This window comes from Artemia sp. Qi Xiang Cuo, chromosome 6 (assembly GCF_049724085.1).
Source record: "Artemia sp. Qi Xiang Cuo chromosome 6, ASM4972408v1, whole genome shotgun sequence".
In the NCBI taxonomy this organism is placed as follows: Eukaryota; Metazoa; Arthropoda; class Branchiopoda; order Anostraca; family Artemiidae; genus Artemia; species Artemia sp. Qi Xiang Cuo.
Genome location: NC_142799.1, coordinates 58331207 through 58353172, shown reverse-complemented (window position 1 = coordinate 58353172; position 21966 = coordinate 58331207). Strand labels below are relative to the sequence as shown.

Below are 21966 nucleotides of genomic sequence, written 5' to 3'. Positions count from 1 at the left end.
AAAGGCCCGAAAGTTTCAAACGACACACATCTATGAAAGTCTAAGGAAACTAGCTCAGAAAGCCCCTGAAATGGAGCACTAAACATATCAAGGTTTCATGCAACTTATACCTATGTGAGCCTAAGAGGCCTAGTTCAGAAAAACTCAAATTGGCAAACCAAACAACTGAAATCATAAGGTTCAGAGACATCAAACTATGAAAGGCATGAAAACATAGTCCAGAAAGAACTGAAACAGCAACTTAAACTGCCGAAATAATAGGTTTCAGACAAAAGAAACCATGAAAGACAAGGAAACCTAGCACAGAAAGAACTGAAACAGCCAACTAAAAACCCCAATTCATAGGTTTTAGACGACATACACCTACCAACGACAAAGAAACCTAGCTCAAAACAGTTCCAAATCAGCAAACTTAACTTTCCCAAATCATAATTTTCAGACATGTCACTGGGGAAACACCATAAATTCATAAGTTTGGGACATATCAAACCACAAAATACCATACTAAACACCCCAAATCATAATACTGAGCCAACATCCATCTGCAAAAGGCTAAGAATCCTAGCTCAGAAAGGCCCGAAATAGAAAACTACACACTCCAAATTCATAAGTATCAAACAAATCAAACAAAGAAATATCAAACTCAAATCGTAAGTTTCAGACAACAAACACTTCCGAAAGCCTAAGATTTAGCTCAGAAAAGCTCAAATAACCAAAATGAACATACAAAGTCATAATTTTATGACAACACACACCAACGAAACCCAAAGTAACCTAGCTCATAAGAACTCGAATTAGCAAACTTAACATCCAAAATCACAAGTTTCAGACAACTCACACCTACGAAAGCCTAAGAAACCTTGCTCAGGATGGACTAAAACAGCAAACTAAACATTACTAAATCGTAAGTTTCTGACAAATAAAACGGCAATTTATTAAACTAAACACCCTCAAATAATTAGTTTAAGACAATACACACCTGGTAAAGGCTAAGAAACCCAGCTTGGAAAGGCCCCAAATAGTAAATAAAAATTCCCAAATCATAAGCGTCTGCCCAGTCAAACCAAGAAATACCATGCTAAATATACTGAATTCTGAGGCCTCAGACAAGCCAACCATGAAATATCGAGCTAAACATCCCAAATTATACGTTTCAGACCACACACACCTACGAAAGGTTAAGAAACCAAGTTCGGAAAACCCAAATTACCGAACTAAATATTTCAAAACGTAACCTTCTGACAAGTCAAACCATGAAATACCAAACAGTAAGCAACACAGAACTACGAAATCCTAATAAACATAGCTCAGAAAATCTTAAATTATCAAGCTAAACACCCCAAATTCTCAAGTTTCATAGAAGTCAACCAATTAAATACCAAACAAAACATCCAAAATTGAAAGTTTTTCGAACAACACTTACCTACGAAAGCCTTAGAAACCCAGCTCAGAAATTCCCCCACAATAGCAAACTAAGCACCCCAAATCATAAGTTTTGGACTAGACACACGAACAAAAGCCTAAGAAACCTAGCTCTGAAAAGGTCTAAAAGCAAACTAAACATCCCAAATCATCCCAAATCAATTTCAGACATGTCAAGCCACGAAATGCTAGACTGAACATTCTATATAAAAAGTTTCAAACTACGCCCACCAAAGAAAGCCTAAGAAATCTAGCTCAGGAAAACCCGTATAGCATACTGTGTAATTTGTGTGTGTGTGTGTGTGTGTGTGTGTGTGTGTGTGTGTGTGTGTGTGTGTGTGTGTGTGTGTGTGTGTGTGTGTGTGTGTGTGTGTGTGTGTGTGTGTGTGTGTGTGTGTGTGTGTGTGTGTGTGTGTGTGTGTGTGTGTGTGTGTGTGTGTGTGTGTGTGTGTGTGTGTGTGTGTGTGTGTGTGTGTGTGTGTGTGTGTGTGTGTGTGTGTGTGTGTGTGTGTGTGTGTGTGTGTGTGTGTGTGTGTGTGTGTGTGTGTGTGTGTGTGTGTGTGTGTGTGTGTGTGTGTGTGTGTGTGTGTGTGTGTGTGTGTGTGTGTGTGTGTGTGTGTGTGTGTGTGTGTGTGTGTGTGTGTGTGTGTGTGTGTGTGTGTGTGTGTGTGTGTGTGTGTGTGTGTGTGTGTGTGTGTGTGTGTGTGTGTGTGTGTGTGTGTGTGTGTGTGTGTGTGTGTGTGTGTGTGTGTGTGTGTGTGTGTGTGTGTGTGTGTGTGTGTGTGTGTGTGTGTGTGTGTGTGTGTGTGTGTGTGTGTGTGTGTGTGTGTGTGTGTGTGTGTGTGTGTGTGTGTGTGTGTGTGTGTGTGTGTGTGTGTGTGTGTGTGTGTGTGTGTGTGTGTGTGTGTGTGTGTGTGTGTGTGTGTGTGTGTGTGTGTGTGTGTGTGTGTGTGTGTGTGTGTGTGTGTGTGTGTGTGTGTGTGTGTGTGTGTGTGTGTGTGTGTGTGTGTGTGTGTGTGTGTGTGTGTGTGTGTGTGTGTGTGTGTGTGTGTGTGTGTGTGTGTGTGTGTGTGTGTGTGTGTGTGTGTGTGTGTGTGTGTGTGTGTGTGTGTGTGTGTGTGTGTGTGTGTGTGTGTGTGTGTGTGTGTGTGTGTGTGTGTGTGTGTGTGTGTGTGTGTGTGTGTGTGTGTGTGTGTGTGTGTGTGTGTGTGTGTGTGTGTGTGTGTGTGTGTGTGTGTGTGTGTGTGTGTGTGTGTGTGTGTGTGTGTGTGTGTGTGTGTGTGTGTGTGTGTGTGTGTGTGTGTGTGTGTGTGTGTGTGTGTGTGTGTGTGTGTGTGTGTGTGTGTGTGTGTGTGTGTGTGTGTGTGTGTGTGTGTGTGTGTGTGTGTGTGTGTGTGTGTGTGTGTGTGTGTGTGTGTGTGTGTGTGTGTGTGTGTGTGTGTGTGTGTGTGTGTGTGTGTGTGTGTGTGTGTGTGTGTGTGTGTGTGTGTGTGTGTGTGTGTGTGTGTGTGTGTGTGTGTGTGTGTGTGTGTGTGTGTGTGTGTGTGTGTGTGTGTGTGTGTGTGTGTGTGTGTGTGTGTGTGTGTGTGTGTGTGTGTGTGTGTGTGTGTGTGTGTGTGTGTGTGTGTGTGTGTGTGTGTGTGTGTGTGTGTGTGTGTGTGTGTGTGTGTGTGTGTGTGTGTGTGTGTGTGTGTGTGTGTGTGTGTGTGTGTGTGTGTGTGTGTGTGTGTGTGTGTGTGTGTGTGTGTGTGTGTGTGTGTGTGTGTGTGTGTGTGTGTGTGTGTGTGTGTGTGTGTGTGTGTGTGTGTGTGTGTGTGTGTGTGTGTGTGTGTGTGTGTGTGTGTGTGTGTGTGTGTGTGTGTGTGTGTGTGTGTGTGTGTGTGTGTGTGTGTGTGTGTGTGTGTGTGTGTGTGTGTGTGTGTGTGTGTGTGTGTGTGTGTGTGTGTGTGTGTGTGTGTGTGTGTGTGTGTGTGTGTGTGTGTGTGTGTCTGTTAGCATTGTTTGTGTTTCCTTGTCTATCTCGAAGGGAGTTTATTTAAATGTTAGGATTGGGCAAATTCAAATAATAATTTTTTATTATTTGAAGTGTATGTGTTAGTCCTTTCTGAGCTAGGTTTCTTAGGCTTTCTTAGATCTGTTTGTAGTCTGATATCTGTGATTTAACTATGATTTTGAAAGTATTCTAAATCCTCCAGAAACAACCATGGAGAAATACACTTTTCTTTCAGGGAAAATAGGTGAGTTCGTTGACCTGTTCAATTCCCTAACAAGTGGTAGTATTCATACTGATCCAATTGACACAGCATACTCTTATGTAAGCATGATTCGGGCACGTCTCGAAATCCATATGCGGAGGCGGATGGACGGGACAGCATAAAAGCATCCATCACACTTAAAATCATTTTTAATGCAAGTTCGGGTGAATTGCGTGACCGTCACATACAGACAAGAATGCAGACACTTCACCCAGACTTGCAGAATTATGAGGGTGTTTTCGGATTGGGGGGGGGGGGTGAAATTTTTAGTAGGATGGAAGGATACAATGAAAACGATAGTGGCTTAGTAGTTTTGTTTATTGAAACATTAGAGGTTAATATTACTAAAATTAAAAGAAAATTTGTTTTAAGAGGCGGGAGGAGGGAGTTTAAAAAATATAATGTAAATTTGAGGGGTACTAAGGGTGTACAACATTTTCGTTTCGACACGTGCATGGAGTGTTTCAAAATATTCCGTCCTTGTTGAAGGTCATAAGCCAGAGAGAGATACTGTTAGCAAGACAATGTTAGACAATTGGGCATTTAATGGCGATGGAGAGGGAGCAGAATTTCCGAACGTAGATTTTAATTGTTTAAAGGGGTATTATCCAATTACACTCAGGGGATTGACATTTTTGAAAAACACATGAACATTTGAAAGTTGGAGTTATAGTTTTACAATTTGACGAAGAATATGAAGAACGGGAACTTAGTGGTAAAAAGAGGCTAATATATTCCATAAGGGCACCATCCACTGAATCAGTGAAACACTGGGTATGGCTTCTTTACGAGCTGGCAAAAGCTCCTGAGTTAATTGGATATTTCTTTTCAATTCCAGATATTAGTTGGGTTTTAAGTGAGGGTAAAGGTCACAATTCACGTCATTGATGTCCAGTGTGTCTGTCTAGATTTTATAAAGAATGAAAATTAAAATATCACTTGAAATACTGCAAGCGGCATGGGTACCAGTCTGTGGAAACCGTTTCTGGGAACAATACCACCTTGCGGTTCAAAAGCTTTCAGAAAACGCTAGTGCAGAGCAACAAGGCGTCATTGGACATTGATCTACGCTCACGAATGTGTCCGATCCGTAAAATTTGAATCATGTTAAGGAACTTAAAGTCATTGCAATCTCTTTCGCCCAAGCACGAAGAGATTCAAGTAATACCATACAACTGCTGGATTTTGTTAAGACCTTCGGAGGAGAGGATTGTTTTGGCACTGCTATGGTTGCTCTTATTAAAACAGCAAATGAGGCATTTTCATGGCTGCGCCATACACATTATCCAATAAATCTATCACCAAAAGACAAGATGGCTATTAAAAATCTAGATATTTGTTGGGTTTGTAAAAAGAAAATTAATGAGGGGGATGTGAAAACCCACCATCATGATCATTTATGGTAAAAAATGTTATCAAGGGGAAGTAAATTTGGGAGGTTGCGCATAAATCGTGTAATTTAAATGTTAGACAACAACACTTTTTACCGGTTAAATGCACAATTCCAACTTTGAATGGCACAATTGAAGAAAGATGAAGTTGTAGATGGCGCACGGGTAGATATTTTATTTTTCGTATAACATCATACCGAAATCATCTGAAAATATCCTAATCTTAGAATTTAAATATCAAGCAATTGATAATGGTAAAGCGTACTTGAATAAACTCTGTTTCTTTGATTCCTTTAGTTTTTCCCCAAATCTTTAGTCAATTAATTCAAGTACAGAAAAGTGACGATTTTAATAGTTTCCCCCTCCTCAAACAGCACTTTCCAGATAAAGAACTGTATGATTTATTAACATGTAAGGGCATATACCCGTACGATTACTACGGCTCCGCCTCGAGGCTAAGTGAGAAAAAATTACCGCCCATTGCAGTTTTACGATTCACTTCGCGATAGTTAATGCACCACTGCTGATTATGAATTTGCCAAGAGGTTTTGGGCAAAGCAAGGGTGTAAAAATAGGTACGATTATTGTAAAATGTACCTGGCAAGTAATGTGTTGACGTTAATGGATATTGTCTGTAATAACACGGACAAAATTCATGAAGAATTTGGGTTCGATTTGCGGTATTATTTTTCCACTCCTCATCTGGTGATTGATTTAATTCTTAAAATTAGTGAAGCTGAAATAGGTCTGATTACGACGTGGACCAACATCTGCTTGTAGAAAGATCAGTGAGGGGAGGGTATGTTTTCCACGGGGATCGTAACCTTGAAACCGACCCAACTGAACAACACACCGGTGAAAAGCCAAATGTCGTTTTCTTGGATATGAATTACCTTTATCCGTCGGCAATGTCTCACTTTTATTTGCCATGTGGGAATTGCTAATAGCTTGACAATCTTTCTGCTCTAGATTTCCCCAACATTCACACTGTTGAGGAGAATGGACCACAAGCATGATTTTTTGAAATTGACGGTGAAATGCCTCTGAAACTTCATGATTCAGTACAAGACTTTGTTTTCCCTTGCATTAATAGGCCAGTGCATAAGGACTCTGTGAGTCCCTAAAATTTATCATTAGTAGAAAATACGGGTATACATTGGACACCTTCAAAACACAAGTTTATCGCTAATCTTCAGCCGAAGCGGAATATTGTTGTACACCATGTTCTTTTGCGGTGGATGCTGGCCAACGGTTTCAATATCACAAAGATTCATAGAGCCCTTCAGTTTGACCCTAAACCTTATATGAAGACGGTTGTTGACACCTTTCTCAACAAACGGTCTCAAGAAAAAACTAGGGTCGAAAAAGAAATATTTAAACTCATTTTAAATTCATCCTTTGCTAAAATGTTTGAGAGTGTGCATAACAGGGGTCGTTGTGACGTTGTAACCGACCCAAAAGAATGTGCCCGAATCATTGCGGGTCCAAAATTCACATCCTTCACGATCATAGACTCTATTATGGTCCTTTTACATAGAAAAAAGAGAAATGTAGTTTTAAATAAAAACATTGCCGTTGGCAGTACCATTTCAGAAACTTCTAAAAAACTCATACTGAAGTTTATTACAATGTGTGTAAGCGCCAATGGCCAAGGGATGGGAGAAGTTCAGATGTATTATGGAGACACCTATTCACTCCTGTTGAAAATTAAAACAGATAATCTGTTACATGTTTTGGAAAAAGGAGAGTAATTAGCTGCGGGATGGGTTACACGAAAAGGGATGAGTCCCTCTATCCGGGGCTGGCGAAACACCAGGCCCGAATCAGTTGTTGAAATTAAAATCTGAGACGGGGAGTGACTTGGTATTCCATTGTGTGTTTTCCGGTACGAAGGTGTACTGTGTGGAAACGCACAATGAGACTACCAAAAAAGTCTACAATGGAGTGCCGTCATACTATGTAAAGGAAATCTATGTAAAGGAGATTTTTTCTTTGTGGACCGTCCATGTCCGGCAAAACAATACTTTTAACGAAGATAATTCAAAATCGTAATAAAATGTTTTTAGAGAACCCGAAAAATATCTATTATTATAGAATCTTATGACAAAATAAAGAAAATTGATCCAAACATATAATTCATATAAGGACTTTACATGTTTACTAGTATTGCGCCAAACTCGTGGTTGATTATTGACGATTTAGATGAATCTATTGAAGGATGGTCTCAGGAAATGTTACAATTATTGACGGTTCGGTCCAATCACAAAATAATTTCTGTAACTGTCGTGATCTATAATCTTGTTCATCAGAGTAAATGTATGAGAATACTTGCTTTGCATTGTACTTACTATATCATCTATAGAGTGGTTCGCGATTCAGGTTCTCTTATAACTCTAAACAAACAAATCTGCCCTGGCAAACCCAAATTTTTACTTTCGGCCTACAATCAAGCTTCTAATAAGCTTTATGACTAAATTTTATTGGATCTGAATCAAAACACGCCCGAAAGGTTGGGTGTAGTCATTGATATTTTAGATAATGAAATTACTGTACATCATACCCGTGAATCAAAGGCAGCACAATCGCGCTGCCTAAGTAAAGAACGATGTTGGCACAATGTATTATTTTTTTAGGCCAGGGCACTTCGTATCGAAGGAGTTGTCGTAGAAACTTCAAAAAAGCTTCATTCGATTGGAAATCTGAGTGGCTTGTGCCCTTTTTAATAGTCGAAAGTGAATGGAAGGCAACTAGACCCCTCCACGCCCATCATTCCCCCAAACACATCCAATTAAAATTTTGAGATTGCCATTTTGTTCAGGGTAGTTGATTTCCAGATAGAATTTATATTTTTGAGGAGGACACTCCCCCTCAGCCCTCAAAGCAAGATTTTAACTTATGCCCTGGGGGAATATAAGGTTTTTATAGAAAGCGTTGTCGTAGAAAATTCAAAAAAGGCTCATTCGATTGGAAATTCAAAGGGCTAGTGCCCTTTTTAATAGTCGAAAGTGATTGGAGGGCAACTAGCCCTCCTCTCACACCCATCTTTTTCCTAAACAGATCCAATCAAAATTTTGAGATAGTCATTTTTGTTCAACGTTGTTAAAAGTTCTGGAAATTAGGTATTTGAGGATGACACTCCCCCCCCCCCCGACACTGCTCTTATGGCAAGGGTTTTTAGTTATGCCCTGGGGCTAAATACGGTTATTATAGGAAGCGTTGTCGTAGAAACTTAAAAAAGGGCTCCTTCGATTGGAAATTGAAAGGGCTAGTACCCATTTTAATAGTCGAAAGTGATTGGAAGGCTTGACATTTTTATAGTAAAGATCGATGTGGGTGCAATGTATTATCATTTTTTGTTTGTTTTTTTTTGTTTAGACCAGGATACTTCGTCCCATCAACACATCCAATCAAAATTTTTAAATACTCATTTTGTTCAACGTAGTTGAAAGTTCTGGAAATTAGGCATTTGAGAATAACAACCCTCCACCCAACAGCCCTCAGGGCAAGGGTCTTAAGTTATGCCTTGGGGGCATATACGGTTTTTAAAGAAAAAATTTGTCTTACAAACTTGAAAAAGGGCTCATTTGATTCAAAATTGAAATGGCTAGTGCCTTTTTCAACAGTCGAAAGTGATTAGAAGGCAAATAACACCCTTTCCACAGCCCACCATTTATCCAAACACATCCAATCAAAATTTTGAGCTAGCCACTTTGTTCAAAGTAGTTGAAAGGTCCGGAAGTTATATTATTGAGGATGAGACTCCCCGACAGCCCCAAGGTAAGGTTTTTAGGCTATTCCCTGGGAGCATACTAGGTTTTTATTGAAAGCTTTATTGCAGAAAATTGAAAAGGGGCTCATTCGATTGGAAATTCAAAGGGCTAGTGCCATTTTTAATAGTCAAAAGTGATTTGAGGGCAACTAAATTCCCTCTAACGCCCACCTTTTCCCCAAACACATCCAATCAAAATTTCTAGATAGCCATTTTGTTCAGCGTAGTTAACAGTTTTAGATATTAGGTCTTTAAGGATGATAACCCCCTCAGAGCCCTCGAGACAAGGGTTGTAAATTATGCCCTGGCGGCATGCAAGGTTTTTATAGATAGTGATGTTATAGAAACTTCAAACAGGGCTCATTTGATTGGAAACTAGAAGGGCTTGTGCCCTTTTTAGTAGTCGAAAGTGATTGGAGGATAACTAACATCCCTTTTACGTCCACCACTTCCGCTAACACATCCAATAAAAATATTGAGATAGCCATTTTCTTCAGCGTAGCTGAAAAGTCCTGAAATTATGTTTTTGAGGATAACTCTCCCCCACAGCCCTCAGGGCAAAGGTTGTAAGTTATGCCCTGGGGGCATATAAGGTTATTTTTTCATAAAAAGCGTTGTCATAGAAAATTCAAAAAGGAATCATTCAAATAGAACTTAAAACGGCTAGTGCCCTTTTTAATAGTCGAAAGGGATTGGTGGGCAAATAACCCCCCTCTCACGCCCACTATTTCCCCGAACACATCCGATCAAAACTATGAGATAACCATTTTGTTCAACGTAGCTAAAAAGTCCAGAAATTACGTTTTTGAGGATGATTCTCCTCCACAGCCCTCAAGGTAAAGGTTGTAAGTTATGCCCTGGGGGCTTATAAGGTTATTTTTTTATAGAAAGCATTGTCGTAGAAAATTTAAAAAGGAATCATTCGATTGGAAATCGAAACGGCTAGTGCCCTTTTGAATAGTCGAAAGTGATTGGAGGGTAAATGACCATCCTCTCCTGCCTACTACCTCCCCAAACATATCCGATCCAAATTATGAGATAACCATTTTGTTCAACGTAGTTTAAAGGTTCGGAAATTATGTCTTTGAGGATGACAGCCCCCTCACAGCCCTAATATCAAGGGTTGTAAGTTATGCTCTGGGGTATATAAGGTTTTTATAGACAGTGTTTTTGTAGAAACTTCAAAAGGAGCTCATTCGATTGGAAAAGGAAAGAGATGGTGCCCTGTTTGATAGTCAGAAATGATTGGGGGGCAACTAACCCGCTCTCACGCCCATCATTTCCCCAAACACATCCAATCAAAATTTTCAGATAGCAATTTTCTTCAACGTAGTTGAAAGTTCTGCAAATTAGATCTTTGAGTATGACCGTCCCCCCAGCCCTCGGGGCAAAGGTTGTAAGTTATACCCTGGGGGCATATAAGGTTTTTATTGAAAGCGTTGTCGTAGAAACTTCAAAAGGGCTCATTTTATTGGAAACTGAAAGAGATAGTTCCTTTTTTAATAGTTCAAAATGATGGTAGAGCAACTAACGCCCCTCTCACGGCCATCATTTCCCCAAATACATATAACCAAAATTTTGAGATTGCCGTTTTGATTAACGTAGTTGATAGTTCTGGAAATTAGGTCTTTGAGGATGACAAACTCCATAGAGCCCTCAGGGCAAGGGTTGCAATTTATGCCCTGGGGACATGATAAGGTGTTTGCAATAATAATTTATTGAGAACCCACTGCACAAACATATGATAAACAGCGGAGTAAAGAAAAAAAAAGAAGAAAATAAACACACACAGTACTTGTGCACAAAGTAAAAGAAACAAATGAAAAGAACATTCAGCAAAACAAACGAATATCAATAATATATTTTTTCTACTTACAAAAAGGAAAAAAGGGAAATACCAGGAAAGAAAACAAAAAACTACAAATAAGCAAAAAATACAAAAAAAAGAAACAACAGATTAGCACAACAAACAGGCAGATAAGACGATGGTTAGAACCAAGACGGATTGCCGCATCGTCAATTAAATTTGAACTTAATTTTTCCACTGAATGAACAATATCTGTGGCCTGATTAATGTGGACTAATTAACCTCCGGTTCCGGAATGATCGTGGTAAATAAATTAAAAACTTGGAATAGTGATAGTAATCCGTCTTGGCCCTTTTTACGTCACCTTTGTTCAGAAGCATATACACAACAGAGTAATATAACACGGAATGGTCGCAGAAATTTGAGCACAGATTTGTTAGTGCTTGTCACCGGAAATGTCCACGAATTCCAACAGTTTTAGAATGTCCCAGTTTAAGCTTATTCTTAATATCACGAATTGTCTGAAACTGAAAAGAACTTAGTGAATTGCAGACAGAGATCCCGAGCCATCAAAAAGATGTGACTTGAGGTATAGAAAAAGAGCTGCAATTCAAAGGATGAAACAAACTAATCCCATTAAAAATAAGATCCAATTCCGAACTAATCTCATTCCAAGTATTTGGAATAACCAAATACTTGCAAATGCAGCGGCGATTATTATTATTTTTTTTGCTTAGACCATAGCACTTCGTATCAAAGGAGTTGTTGTATGAAATTCAAAAAGGCCTCAGGCGATTAAAAATAGAAAGGGATAATGCCCTTTTTGATAATCAAAAGTGATTGGAGGGCAACTAGTTCCAATCCCACGCCCACACTCCCATTTCTTCAATATTTTTAAAAACTAAATGTTGCTCTAAGATTAAATCAAAATGCACTGTGTTAGTGTTAATTCCCAATAAGGCATCTCAGCATTATCCCAAGAAAGACTGAGTGTATTACGTTCAACTTTTGGGGCTATTTCTGCTCTTAAAATTTAACCAAATCAAAATAGCGTAAGAGTAAGCTATTGAATAAATTAAACAGATTATTTGCGAACTGTATCAAGTTTTCTATTTCAGGTCAACTAGAGGAGGTATGAAACTGAATTAAACACTACTATTTGTGTTCAGATTTTTAAAAGGGAGTATGTTGTTAAAAATTCCGAAAATTTTTCTACAGCACACAAATAGCAGGCCAAACAATATTGTCTTAAAAAACGAAAAGATTTAAAGTATTATTTTCTTTTTCCCTGAAAAGACTATGTCAATATAAAACGAATATAAATTAATTAAAAAAATTTTTTACACAAAATAAGTGTTTCAAAGAAAATTAAAGAGCTTCATTAAACCAAAACAGAGCAAACATAAAATAAAATAATCTACCAAGCGTGAAACATCGATAATCAGCATCGATAAATAAATGAAACCCAAAACGAACATAAATTACAATATTTAACCGAGTCAAACTAAAAACGAACAGAAATTAACATGAGTAGGGCTCAAAACCCCTATGCCTTACCCAAGGCCAGAATATAATTTGCACTTTACTGAAAAAATACAAATGAATGTGAATTGTCAGTTTAATATACATATACTGATATTTAGTAATCAAAATGTTAATATTATTTGATTTATTAAATTTATACAAGTATAAACATTTCCCATTCATAAGTGTTTCCCCATTGATCACATTTATCATAGTGACAATTGGTGCATAAGAATCCTCTATTGTGAGAGTCATAAATCTCTTCAATACATGGATTACAGTTCTTAATGTGCACTGGTTATTCTCTATGGAATTTACACGGATTGCATAATTTACACTTTTAATTATATTCATCAGCAAAAGTACAATTCTCACAGGATGACCAGCTGCCCAGAGTATACAAGCATAATGGGCTTGTGTAAAAGATTTTTTGATGTTGACTGTCTCACTTCCAAAAAAACTGGCTCAGGATCAATAAAAATGTCTCCTAGAGGCGTCACAACACTTATTTAGACACGATTTCGCACAAAATGGCCGTCTAAGTAGGTGATAAGAGCAAAACCACAATATCATTTTGTTTTGGCCCAATTAAAATATCGATAAATTTAGTAAGCTTGGGAACCACAACGACAAAGTTTCATACAATTGTCCAAAGACGGGGAATCAGTTCCCATTATATCGTTAAGCATTTCTTGAGAAAATATTATTCTTTGAAGAGTTAATTTTAGAATGTCCTAATCTAGAATTAGACATTTTACCAATTATACTAGATTACATAAGAGTTTCTGATTCTCAAATCCATCCATTTTAACACTTTCACTACCAAATACAGACTAACCGTTTTCTATAACTTGTTAACTTCAACATATTTCGCCAGCGCATTTAATCCGTCTTGTAGTCTCTGTATATGCACCCTATTCACCTTAGCCGCAAAGCATAATTGTTCTTCCGACTTGAATTTGCTTAATGTAATAACATATCTAGCATACATCTTGTTCCATTCTAGGGTTAGTTTGGAACCCCTTGCAATTTCCACCGCCACCTCAGGCTCTTTAGGTTCCATTTTATCAACACTTTCAATATTCAATCATTTATAAGCATCCATTTCAATTTCTTCTGTCTCACTTCCAGAAAGAAACTGACTTTCGATCAATAAAAATTGCTTCTACCACCTGGAAACATTTTTAGACAAGATTTTCCTATAAAATGGCCCTCTAAGGTGTTTAATAACAAAAACATCGTGGGGGAAATAAAAACACCTGGATTCCAGAAAATTCGTCTAGACATCTATATGGGAAAAACTAGATGGAAGTCTGCCACTAACAATTAAAACCAATGAACATAACCATCAAAAATAACCAACAAACATAACCAACAAACATAACCAACAGACATAACCAACAACCATAATCATCAACAAACAATCATAACCATAACCATCAACCAACAATCATAACCAACAATCATAACCAACAAACATAACCAACAATTATAACCAAGTACCAACAGTAATAATCAACAACAAACAACCACCAGACATTACCAAAAAACACATAGCCAGCAACAACAACCATCAAACATAACCAACAAACATAACCAGCAGACCACATAACCAACAATCAAAACCAACAAACATAACCAACAAAGATAACAAACAAACATAGTTAAGAAACCTCATAACCAACAATAATAACCGACAATCATAATCAGCAAACATAACCAACAAATATAACCCAAACCATAGCCAGCAACCAGCAAACAACAAACATAACCACCATACCACATAACCATCAATCATAACCAACAACCATATGTTAATTTCCCTTTGTTAATCTGCTATGTGTATCGCAAAAATCCTGCTATGTGTGTCGTAGAAACTGAAAATAGGTCACTACTGTTATGACTGTATTTCTGCCCATTTTTGGTTTAATGAAGCTCTTTACTTTTCTTTGAGAACTTGTTTTTTTGAATCTTTTAAATTAATTTACTTTAAATGTTCTATAGTTGTGTTTGAATCATTGTGATGATCCATAGACTTCAAAACAAAAACATCTGGCCCATGTTTGTTTCTACCAGTATTATAGTTTTCAACATTTCGAAAAACAATATATAAGACAAAACATTATATATAATAGTCAAACAGTTTCGTGGTAACGAGCTATAAATAAGAAGCGAGGCAGCTCAATAGTAATCAAAACTCTAAAAAACGGAATATTGACACCAATAGTTATACCAAAAGAATGGGCTTATTATGCTGATCCTGAATATATTACATTTATTAAGTTTAGTGTTACTCATCAAAGATTGCTAAAGGAGCCACTAGGCCCCTTCTAATGACTCCTTTTTCTCCAAAATCGTCGGATGAAAACTTTGAGATAGCCAGTTGGTTCAGCATAGTTGAAAGGTTTAATAGCTATGCATTTGGACATACCATAATCCCACACTGCCGCTGGGGAAAGGTCGCTAAGTTAGAAAATTTTCCCCTTCGTTTACGCACGGTATTTATTATTGGGAAGTATACCTATATTTTTCGGGTGGGAGGGGGTATTTTTTGATGGGAGTAAAGTGCAAACAAAATTTGCACTTTACTGAAAAAATACAAATGAATGTGCATTGTCAGTTTAATATACATATACTGATATTTAGTAATCAAAATATTAAAATTATTTGATTTATTAAAATTATAAAAGTAAAAACATTTATATTTTTTTCAGTAAAGTGCAAATTTTGTTCTGGAATTGGGGAGGCAAGGGGGTTTTGCGCCCAACTTATGTTAATTTCTGCTCGTTTTGAGTTTGACTCGGTTATTTATTTTAATTTCTGTTCGTTTTGGGTTTCATTTATTTATCGATGCTGATTTGTGGTAGTTTTGAGCTTGGTAGATTATTTGATTTTATTTTTGCTCATTTTTTTTTTAATGGAGTTCTTTACTTTTCTTTGAAAAACTTATTTTGTGGAAAAAGTATTTTTAATTAATTTCTGTTCGTTTTATATTGACATTGTCTTTTCAGAGAAAAAGAAAATAACACTTTAAATCTTTTCGTTTTTTAAGACATTATAGTATGGCCTGCTATTTGTATGCTGGAGAAAAATTTTCAGCAATTTTAAATAACACACACCATTTAAAAATCTGGACACAAATAGTACTGTTTAACTTAGTTTCATACCTCCTCTAGTTGACCTGAAATGAAAAACTTGATACCATTCGCAAAAAAATCTGTTTAATTTCTTTGATAGCTTTGATACACTTACACTATTTAGATCTGGTTAAATTTTAAGAGCAGAAGTAGCCTCGAAAGTTTGAACATAATACCCTCAGTCGTTCTTGGGATACTGCTGAGATGCCTTATTGGGAATTAGCATTATCACAGTGCATTTTGATTTAATCTTGAGGCAACATTTAGTTTTTAAACATAATGGGCAAATGGGAGGGTGGGAGTGTAAGGGGGATTAGTTGCCCTCCAATCACTTTCGACTATTAAAAAGGGCATCATCCCTTTCTATTTTCAATCGAATGAGCCCCTTTCGAAGTTCCCACGACAACTCCTTCGATACGAAATGCCCTGGTCTAAACAACAACAACAAAAGAACATTACTAATCACTTTCGACTATTAAAAAGGGCACTAGCCCTTCGAATTTCAAATCGAATGAGCCCTTTTCTGAAGTTTTTACGGCAACGTCTTCTATAAAAACCTTATATGCCCCCAGGGCATAACTTAAAACCCTTACCCTCAGGGCTTTGGCGGAGTATCCTCCTCAAAAACATATTTTCTATCTGTGAATCAACTACGCTGAACAAAATGGCTATCTCAAAATTTTAATTGGATGTGTTTGGGGGAATGATGGGCGTGGGGGGGGGCGGGGGGCTAGTTGCCCTCCAATCACTTTCGACTATGAAAAGGGGCACTAGCCCGTTGAATTTCCGATCGAATGAGCTTTTTTTGAAGTTTCTACGACAACGCCTTCTATATAAACATTTTATGCCCCCTGGGCATAACTTAAAACCCTTGCCCTCAGGGTTGTTGGGGAGTGTCCTCCTCAAAAAATTATTATCTTTTTGCAAATCAACTACGCTGAACAAAATGGCTATCTCAAAATTTTTATTGGATGTGTTTGTGAGAATAATGGGCGTGGGGCAGGGGCTAGTTCCCCTCCAATCACTTTCGACTATTAAGAATGGAGCTAGCCATTTGAATTACCAATCAAATGAGCCGCTTTTGAAGTTTCTATGACAACGTCCTCTATAAAAACCTTATATACCCCAGCATATAACTTAAAACCCTTGTATTTGGGAGAATGATGGGCGTGGGGGGACTAGTTGCCCTCCAATCTCTTTCGACTATTAAAAAGGGCACTAGCCACTCCAATTTCCAATCGAATGAGCCCTTTTGGAAGTTTCTACGACGACTTCTTAGATGCGACGTGCCCAGGTATAGAGAAAAACAAAACAAAAAAACAACACATTGTACCCACATCGTTCTTTACTTAGGCAGCGCTAGCGCGCTACCTATGAAAAGGTGGCCGTGAGAGGGGGGTTAGTTACCGTCCAATCACTTTCAACTATTAAAAAGACCACTAGCCCTTTGAATTTCCAATCAAATGAGCCTTTTTTGAAGTTTCTATGACAACGCCTTATATAAAAACCTTATATGCCCCCAGGGCATAACTTGAAACCCTTGCCCCGAGGGTTGTGGGGAAGTGTCGTCCTCAAAAACATATTTTCTATCTGGAAGACAAATACGCTGAACAAAATGGCTATCCCAAAATTTTGATTGGATGTGTTTCGGGGAATGATGGGCGGGGGGGGGGGGGGCTATTTGCCCTCCAATCCCTTTCGACTATTAAAACGGGCACTATCCGTCTGAATTTCCAATCGAATGAGCCTTTTTTGAAGTTTTTACGACAAGGCCTTCTATAAAAACTTTATATGCCCCCAGGGCAGAACTTAAAACCCTTGCCCCGAGGATTGTGGGGGAGTGTCCTCCTCAAAAAGATATTTTCTATCTGGAAACCAACTACGCTGAAGAAAATGGCTATCTCAAAATTTTGATTGCAAGTGTTTGGAGGAATGATGGGCGTGTGGGGGGGGGGGCTAGTTGCCTTCCAATCACTTTCGGCGATTAAAAAGGGCACTAGCCCCTTGAATTTCCAATCGAATGAGCCTTTTTTGAAGTTTCTACGACAACGCCTTCTATAAAAACATTATATGCCCCCAGGGCACAACTTAAAACCCTTGCCCAGAGGTTTGTTGGAGAGTGTCCTCCTCAAAAAGATATTTTCTGTCTAGAAATCAACTACGCTGAACAAAATGGCTTTCTCAAAATTTTGATTTGATGTGTTTGGGGGAATTATTGGCTTGGGGGGGGGGGGTTAGTTGCCCTCCAATCACTTTCGACTATTAAAAAGGGCACTAGCCACTTCAATTTGCAATCGAGTGAGCCCTTTCCGAACTTTCCACGTCAACTCCTTCGATACGAAGTGCCCGGGTATGGAGAAAAAAACAACACATTGTGCCCACATCGTTCTTTACTTAGGCAGTGCTAGTGCGCTGCCTATGATTGTCCGGGGTAAATTATCACCGGGATTGAATTTTCTAAAGGATCTTTCTGGGGAGAGAGGGGATCTATCTATGGAGGTGCCAGATTTCCAAGTATCATTTAAAAAAACGATAAGAAATTAAGTTTTAAAATCACGTTTTTTCAACAGAAAGTAAGAAGCAACATTAAAATTTAAAACTACCAGACATTGGTTCTAGGCGTTTACTCCCTATCTACTCCCTTATGATTCCCGGGAATATTTCTGGTCTACGCTGTTATTAAGAAATTAAAGAGTAACATAAAACCTCGAAATGAGCAGAGTTTTTTACGTATAGGAGGGGGACGGCCCTACCTCATCCACATTTCCACCTCGTGGTCGCAAAAGCTTCGGAGGGTGCTCATTAGCTCATAAACTGAGATTTTAAGTCATTTTTCTTTAAGTCGAATGGGATTTTAGACCAACCAGCAGTGGGGGGGGGGGGTTCTGAGTGAAGATTTTCTGCGGAGAGTATTTTCCTCTGGGAGGTATTTTCTGGGGGAATTTTCCACGGGGGGGGGGGGGGGTTGGTGAGTGTATGTTTTCTGGGGGCTATTTTCCAGGGGGGGGGTATTTTCCATGGGAGGGGTATTTTTCAGGGGAAAGGGCATTTTCTGGTGGTATTTTTTCAGGAGTGGGGGTATTTTCTAGGAAGTATTATCTGTGGGGGCGTGTTTTCCACGGGGGGTGGGTATTTTCTGGGTGATATTTTCCATGGGAGGGGTATTTTCCGGGGGGACGGGGAATTATCTGGGGGGTATTTTCCTCAGGAGCGGGGGTGTTCTGCAGGGGGTATTATCCGTAGGGGCATGTTTTCCGCGGGGGAAGGGAGATTTTCTGGGGGTATTTTTAGGGGGGTATTTTCCTGGGGCGTTTTCCAGGGGGAGGTGGTAAACGCCGGACACCCAGAAATTGTTACATATAGAAGAGGGATTGCACTCTCCTCATTACCTTACTCTTTAGGCTAAAGCTTGAATTTTGTCCCAACTCTTTAAGGACGACTTCTGAAACACAGGGGTCGTTTAATTAGATCAATAAGAAGTTTTTTTAAAAGTAGTAAATTCTTTAGCTTGAAGAGTGAGGTGTTGGGGAGGGGGAAGCGCCCTCATAAACGTATTAATTTCAGTTCGTTTAAGTTTTAATGTTGCTTCTTACTTTCATTTGAAAAAGCTTATTTTTTTTAAAATCTATTAAAGGCATTAAATAAGATAAAGCAAAATGCTCAAAAGCTTCAAAAGAATGCTTCTTTCTTTCTCTGATTGTTCACCTTTCGAGTCAAATGCTGGATGAACTACTGATGAATTACGAAAGAAGAGAATATCCCTGACCGCAACATTCCCTTATGTTTCATTCTTCCCGCTTATTGAACTTTTTTCTCCCGCACTTTTTTTAATTACTCAGTTTGCACCTGCTACAACATCAGATTTCAAAATACTATACATTTGCTTTTTCTTTTTTTCTTAATCAGTTAGTACATTCAGTGGAAACAATAAACTTCTTCTAAATATTTTATGTTCTTAGCGTGTATAAAGGTACGTGTATCTTAAAACTCTTGATTTAGCGTACTGACATTAGTACCCTGACTTCTTAATAAAAAAAACTTGTAAATTCATATACAGCCACTCTACAGCATCTCGACCATAGTGGTTTCAGCGGATTATCTACAAAAAATTTTTGAATTACATCGTTTGTTTTGTGGACATTCAAAATGGCGCCTTTGCAAAGCTATGTTCTTAGCCATTAACTACCCTTACTATTTTTCGTTTATGGATCCATTTTACTAATTGTCCTTGACATTTCTTGGGGTTTGGTATAAATTTTTCTATTTCTCAAGCCCTTTCTGTTTTTCTAGCGATGAGAGGGGGTTTTGGAAGTTCAGTTTATAACACATTCAACAGATTCTCTCTATTTCAACTTATTTAACAAAATATGAAAGAATAAATCGGGTTGATGACCTCTGAGGTATGAAATGATATTTCAAATGTACCAAAATGAAATCTAAATATTTAAACTCATAATAATAAAAGGAAAGAAATAAATAAGGAAAAAGATACATTTTTATTTAAAAAAAATCTAAACAAAATTTGTGTATATTGGAGTGAAAAGCAGGAGGAAAAGCTCCTCCAAGCAACAAGACTGTGATTATAAAAACAATGTACGATATATCGTCACTGTCACGTCTCAAAGTCTTATCTGAAGTTTTGACCTAAGACCTTTTACAAAGCTGTTCTTAAAAGGACAGATAAGCAGTGTAGGTCTATATTGAATCTGAATGATTTGATGCTGGTTGTACCCCCAAAAACTCAAGACTAAATTCCTACCTGTATTTCAATCATGCCATGATCCTCACAAATAACTTCCATTTTGACCCAAAAACGTGATTTTGAAAGTGGCATTGAACCGGTGTTAACCCTATCCCTAAAACTCACTAAAAGCTTCAATCCGACACCCCAAGCCACACATGAGATATTGCAGATACCGCATTTGGAACAGTCGGTAAAAACTTGCGACTCTGTAAATTTTGTCATAGAAAAAGAAAATAAAAAGAAGTAAAATTCAAAAATGCATCTATTTATGTTTTCTAAGGACATTTTAAGATCATAAAAGTATATTTTCAACCTGCAGTTCTTTTTTCATACTACCCCGTTTAATAAATAAAAAACTATAGGAACAGAATAATTTATCTTGTTTTCTAATACTTCCTTGTATGAATTGAGACCGTTAAGCATTAACTATTCGAACAAGTCCTTTGAATTAAATCGTTTTTCATCAGCATGCTTTGAATTCAGATTCTTGTTGCATCAACAAACGTTTCAATTGTCAATGGAAATTAATTCCTTATCGCTCAGAATACATAAATAATTTCTTTGAACTGTGTTCTAAGAAGACTGTATTAACCAAAGCCTATTTAACGATTCCCAAGAACTATTTTGACATTTACTGGTAATTTCATCAACTGTTCTAAACTTTTTACCTTTGTTAAAGAGAGCCAAGAAACAACTTATAGGATATGGGATTATCCCAACTTGCATTTGTAATTAGTTTTCAAGAAAAGAGCAGATTAAAACTTTGCCGCCGTATACTCCTTTGAACTTTGTATTTTGAACTTACTAAATCAAGGAAATAAGGGCTTACAAAACAATATGTGATTTAAATTCCACCATATATAATCAATTATAAAGAAAAGTGAATTTGGCAGTTACGTCATCTGATGGTAGAACTGTACTGAGTTCGGTACACAGGGCAGTGCTTTTGGAATCTAAACCAAGAGTAGCAGCTTTCTAGTTTAGGATCCAAAGACATCTAAAATCTGGATAGAAAATTTCTAATTTCAGTCTGCTTTGAAAACCAATAAATAAGTCAAACGACATGTTGTCATCTCCATTTATATAAAGAAAAGCAGCCGTTGATTCTTCCTAGCAAAAATAAATGTTTGATTTTTACGACTCTGCGTTTTTGGCTCTTGGGGGAGGTTAATACATCAGCCATGAATTTTCTACTTTCTTTTATACATACGATCGACTTCTGTTTTCGTAGCGTAGTGGTTTTAGCAAGTGTTGATTCCAGTTGTACGCTGTATACATGGAGATACTATCATATTATTTACATCAAAGGGGAAAATTCCAAAATGTTTCTTCCCCAAATTTAGATGGCTTAAAGTTTCTACTTTGGCTCATTAGTGTTCAGCACTCTTCGCAGCTCCCAGGATTATATTTCATAGTCTTTTGAGTAAACATTGTCGGCCATGATTTAGTATCTTTTGGATGACCAAGTATATTGTCTATAATTGAGCCTGTATTACTTAAATACATAAAAAAAAACATAATACACTTTTTGGCTTAAAAGACCCAAAATGATATTTTGGGTCTATCCATGAAATCCAAGTACGGGCCAAATCCTTAAGTAAACATCCTTAAATTTGAACTCGGAACACAAGCTTTTATGGGATGTACTCATCCATGGTTTGGCAAACACATGTGAGATGGATTAAGGTACTTTCCTTACAAACGCTTCAAGAAAACTGAAGTCTATGTATTGATTTTAAACTTTACTTGACTAAAGAAAAAGTTAGTGAAGAAATCTAATGAATATTTTCTTAATTCTTACATTTACTTTGAAACACTAAATTAACTGCACAATTAAACGATTATTCTCATATTGTTACGTATACCAATTTCTGTAATACTTTTCGCCGCTAAAATTATATTTTTCAAAGAACAAAA

At 37.7% G+C, this 21966-nt stretch overlaps 1 protein-coding gene across 2 annotated transcripts in view; it reads left to right on the top strand.

The window, feature by feature from the left end:
* The window catches only part of LOC148951448 (uncharacterized), a 58074-nt gene that overhangs the window by 19414 nt on the left and 16694 nt on the right, over positions 1–21966 (top strand). Inside the window, exon 1 of one of the 2 annotated variants that reach the window (XM_089090282.1) lies at positions 19202–19275. The exons of the other annotated variant lie outside the window; for it this stretch is intronic. The gene's annotated coding sequence lies outside the window, so the exon portion shown is untranslated. Of the gene's footprint in view, positions 1–19201; positions 19276–21966 lie in introns of those variants that run through there. 2 annotated transcript variants of the gene reach the window in all.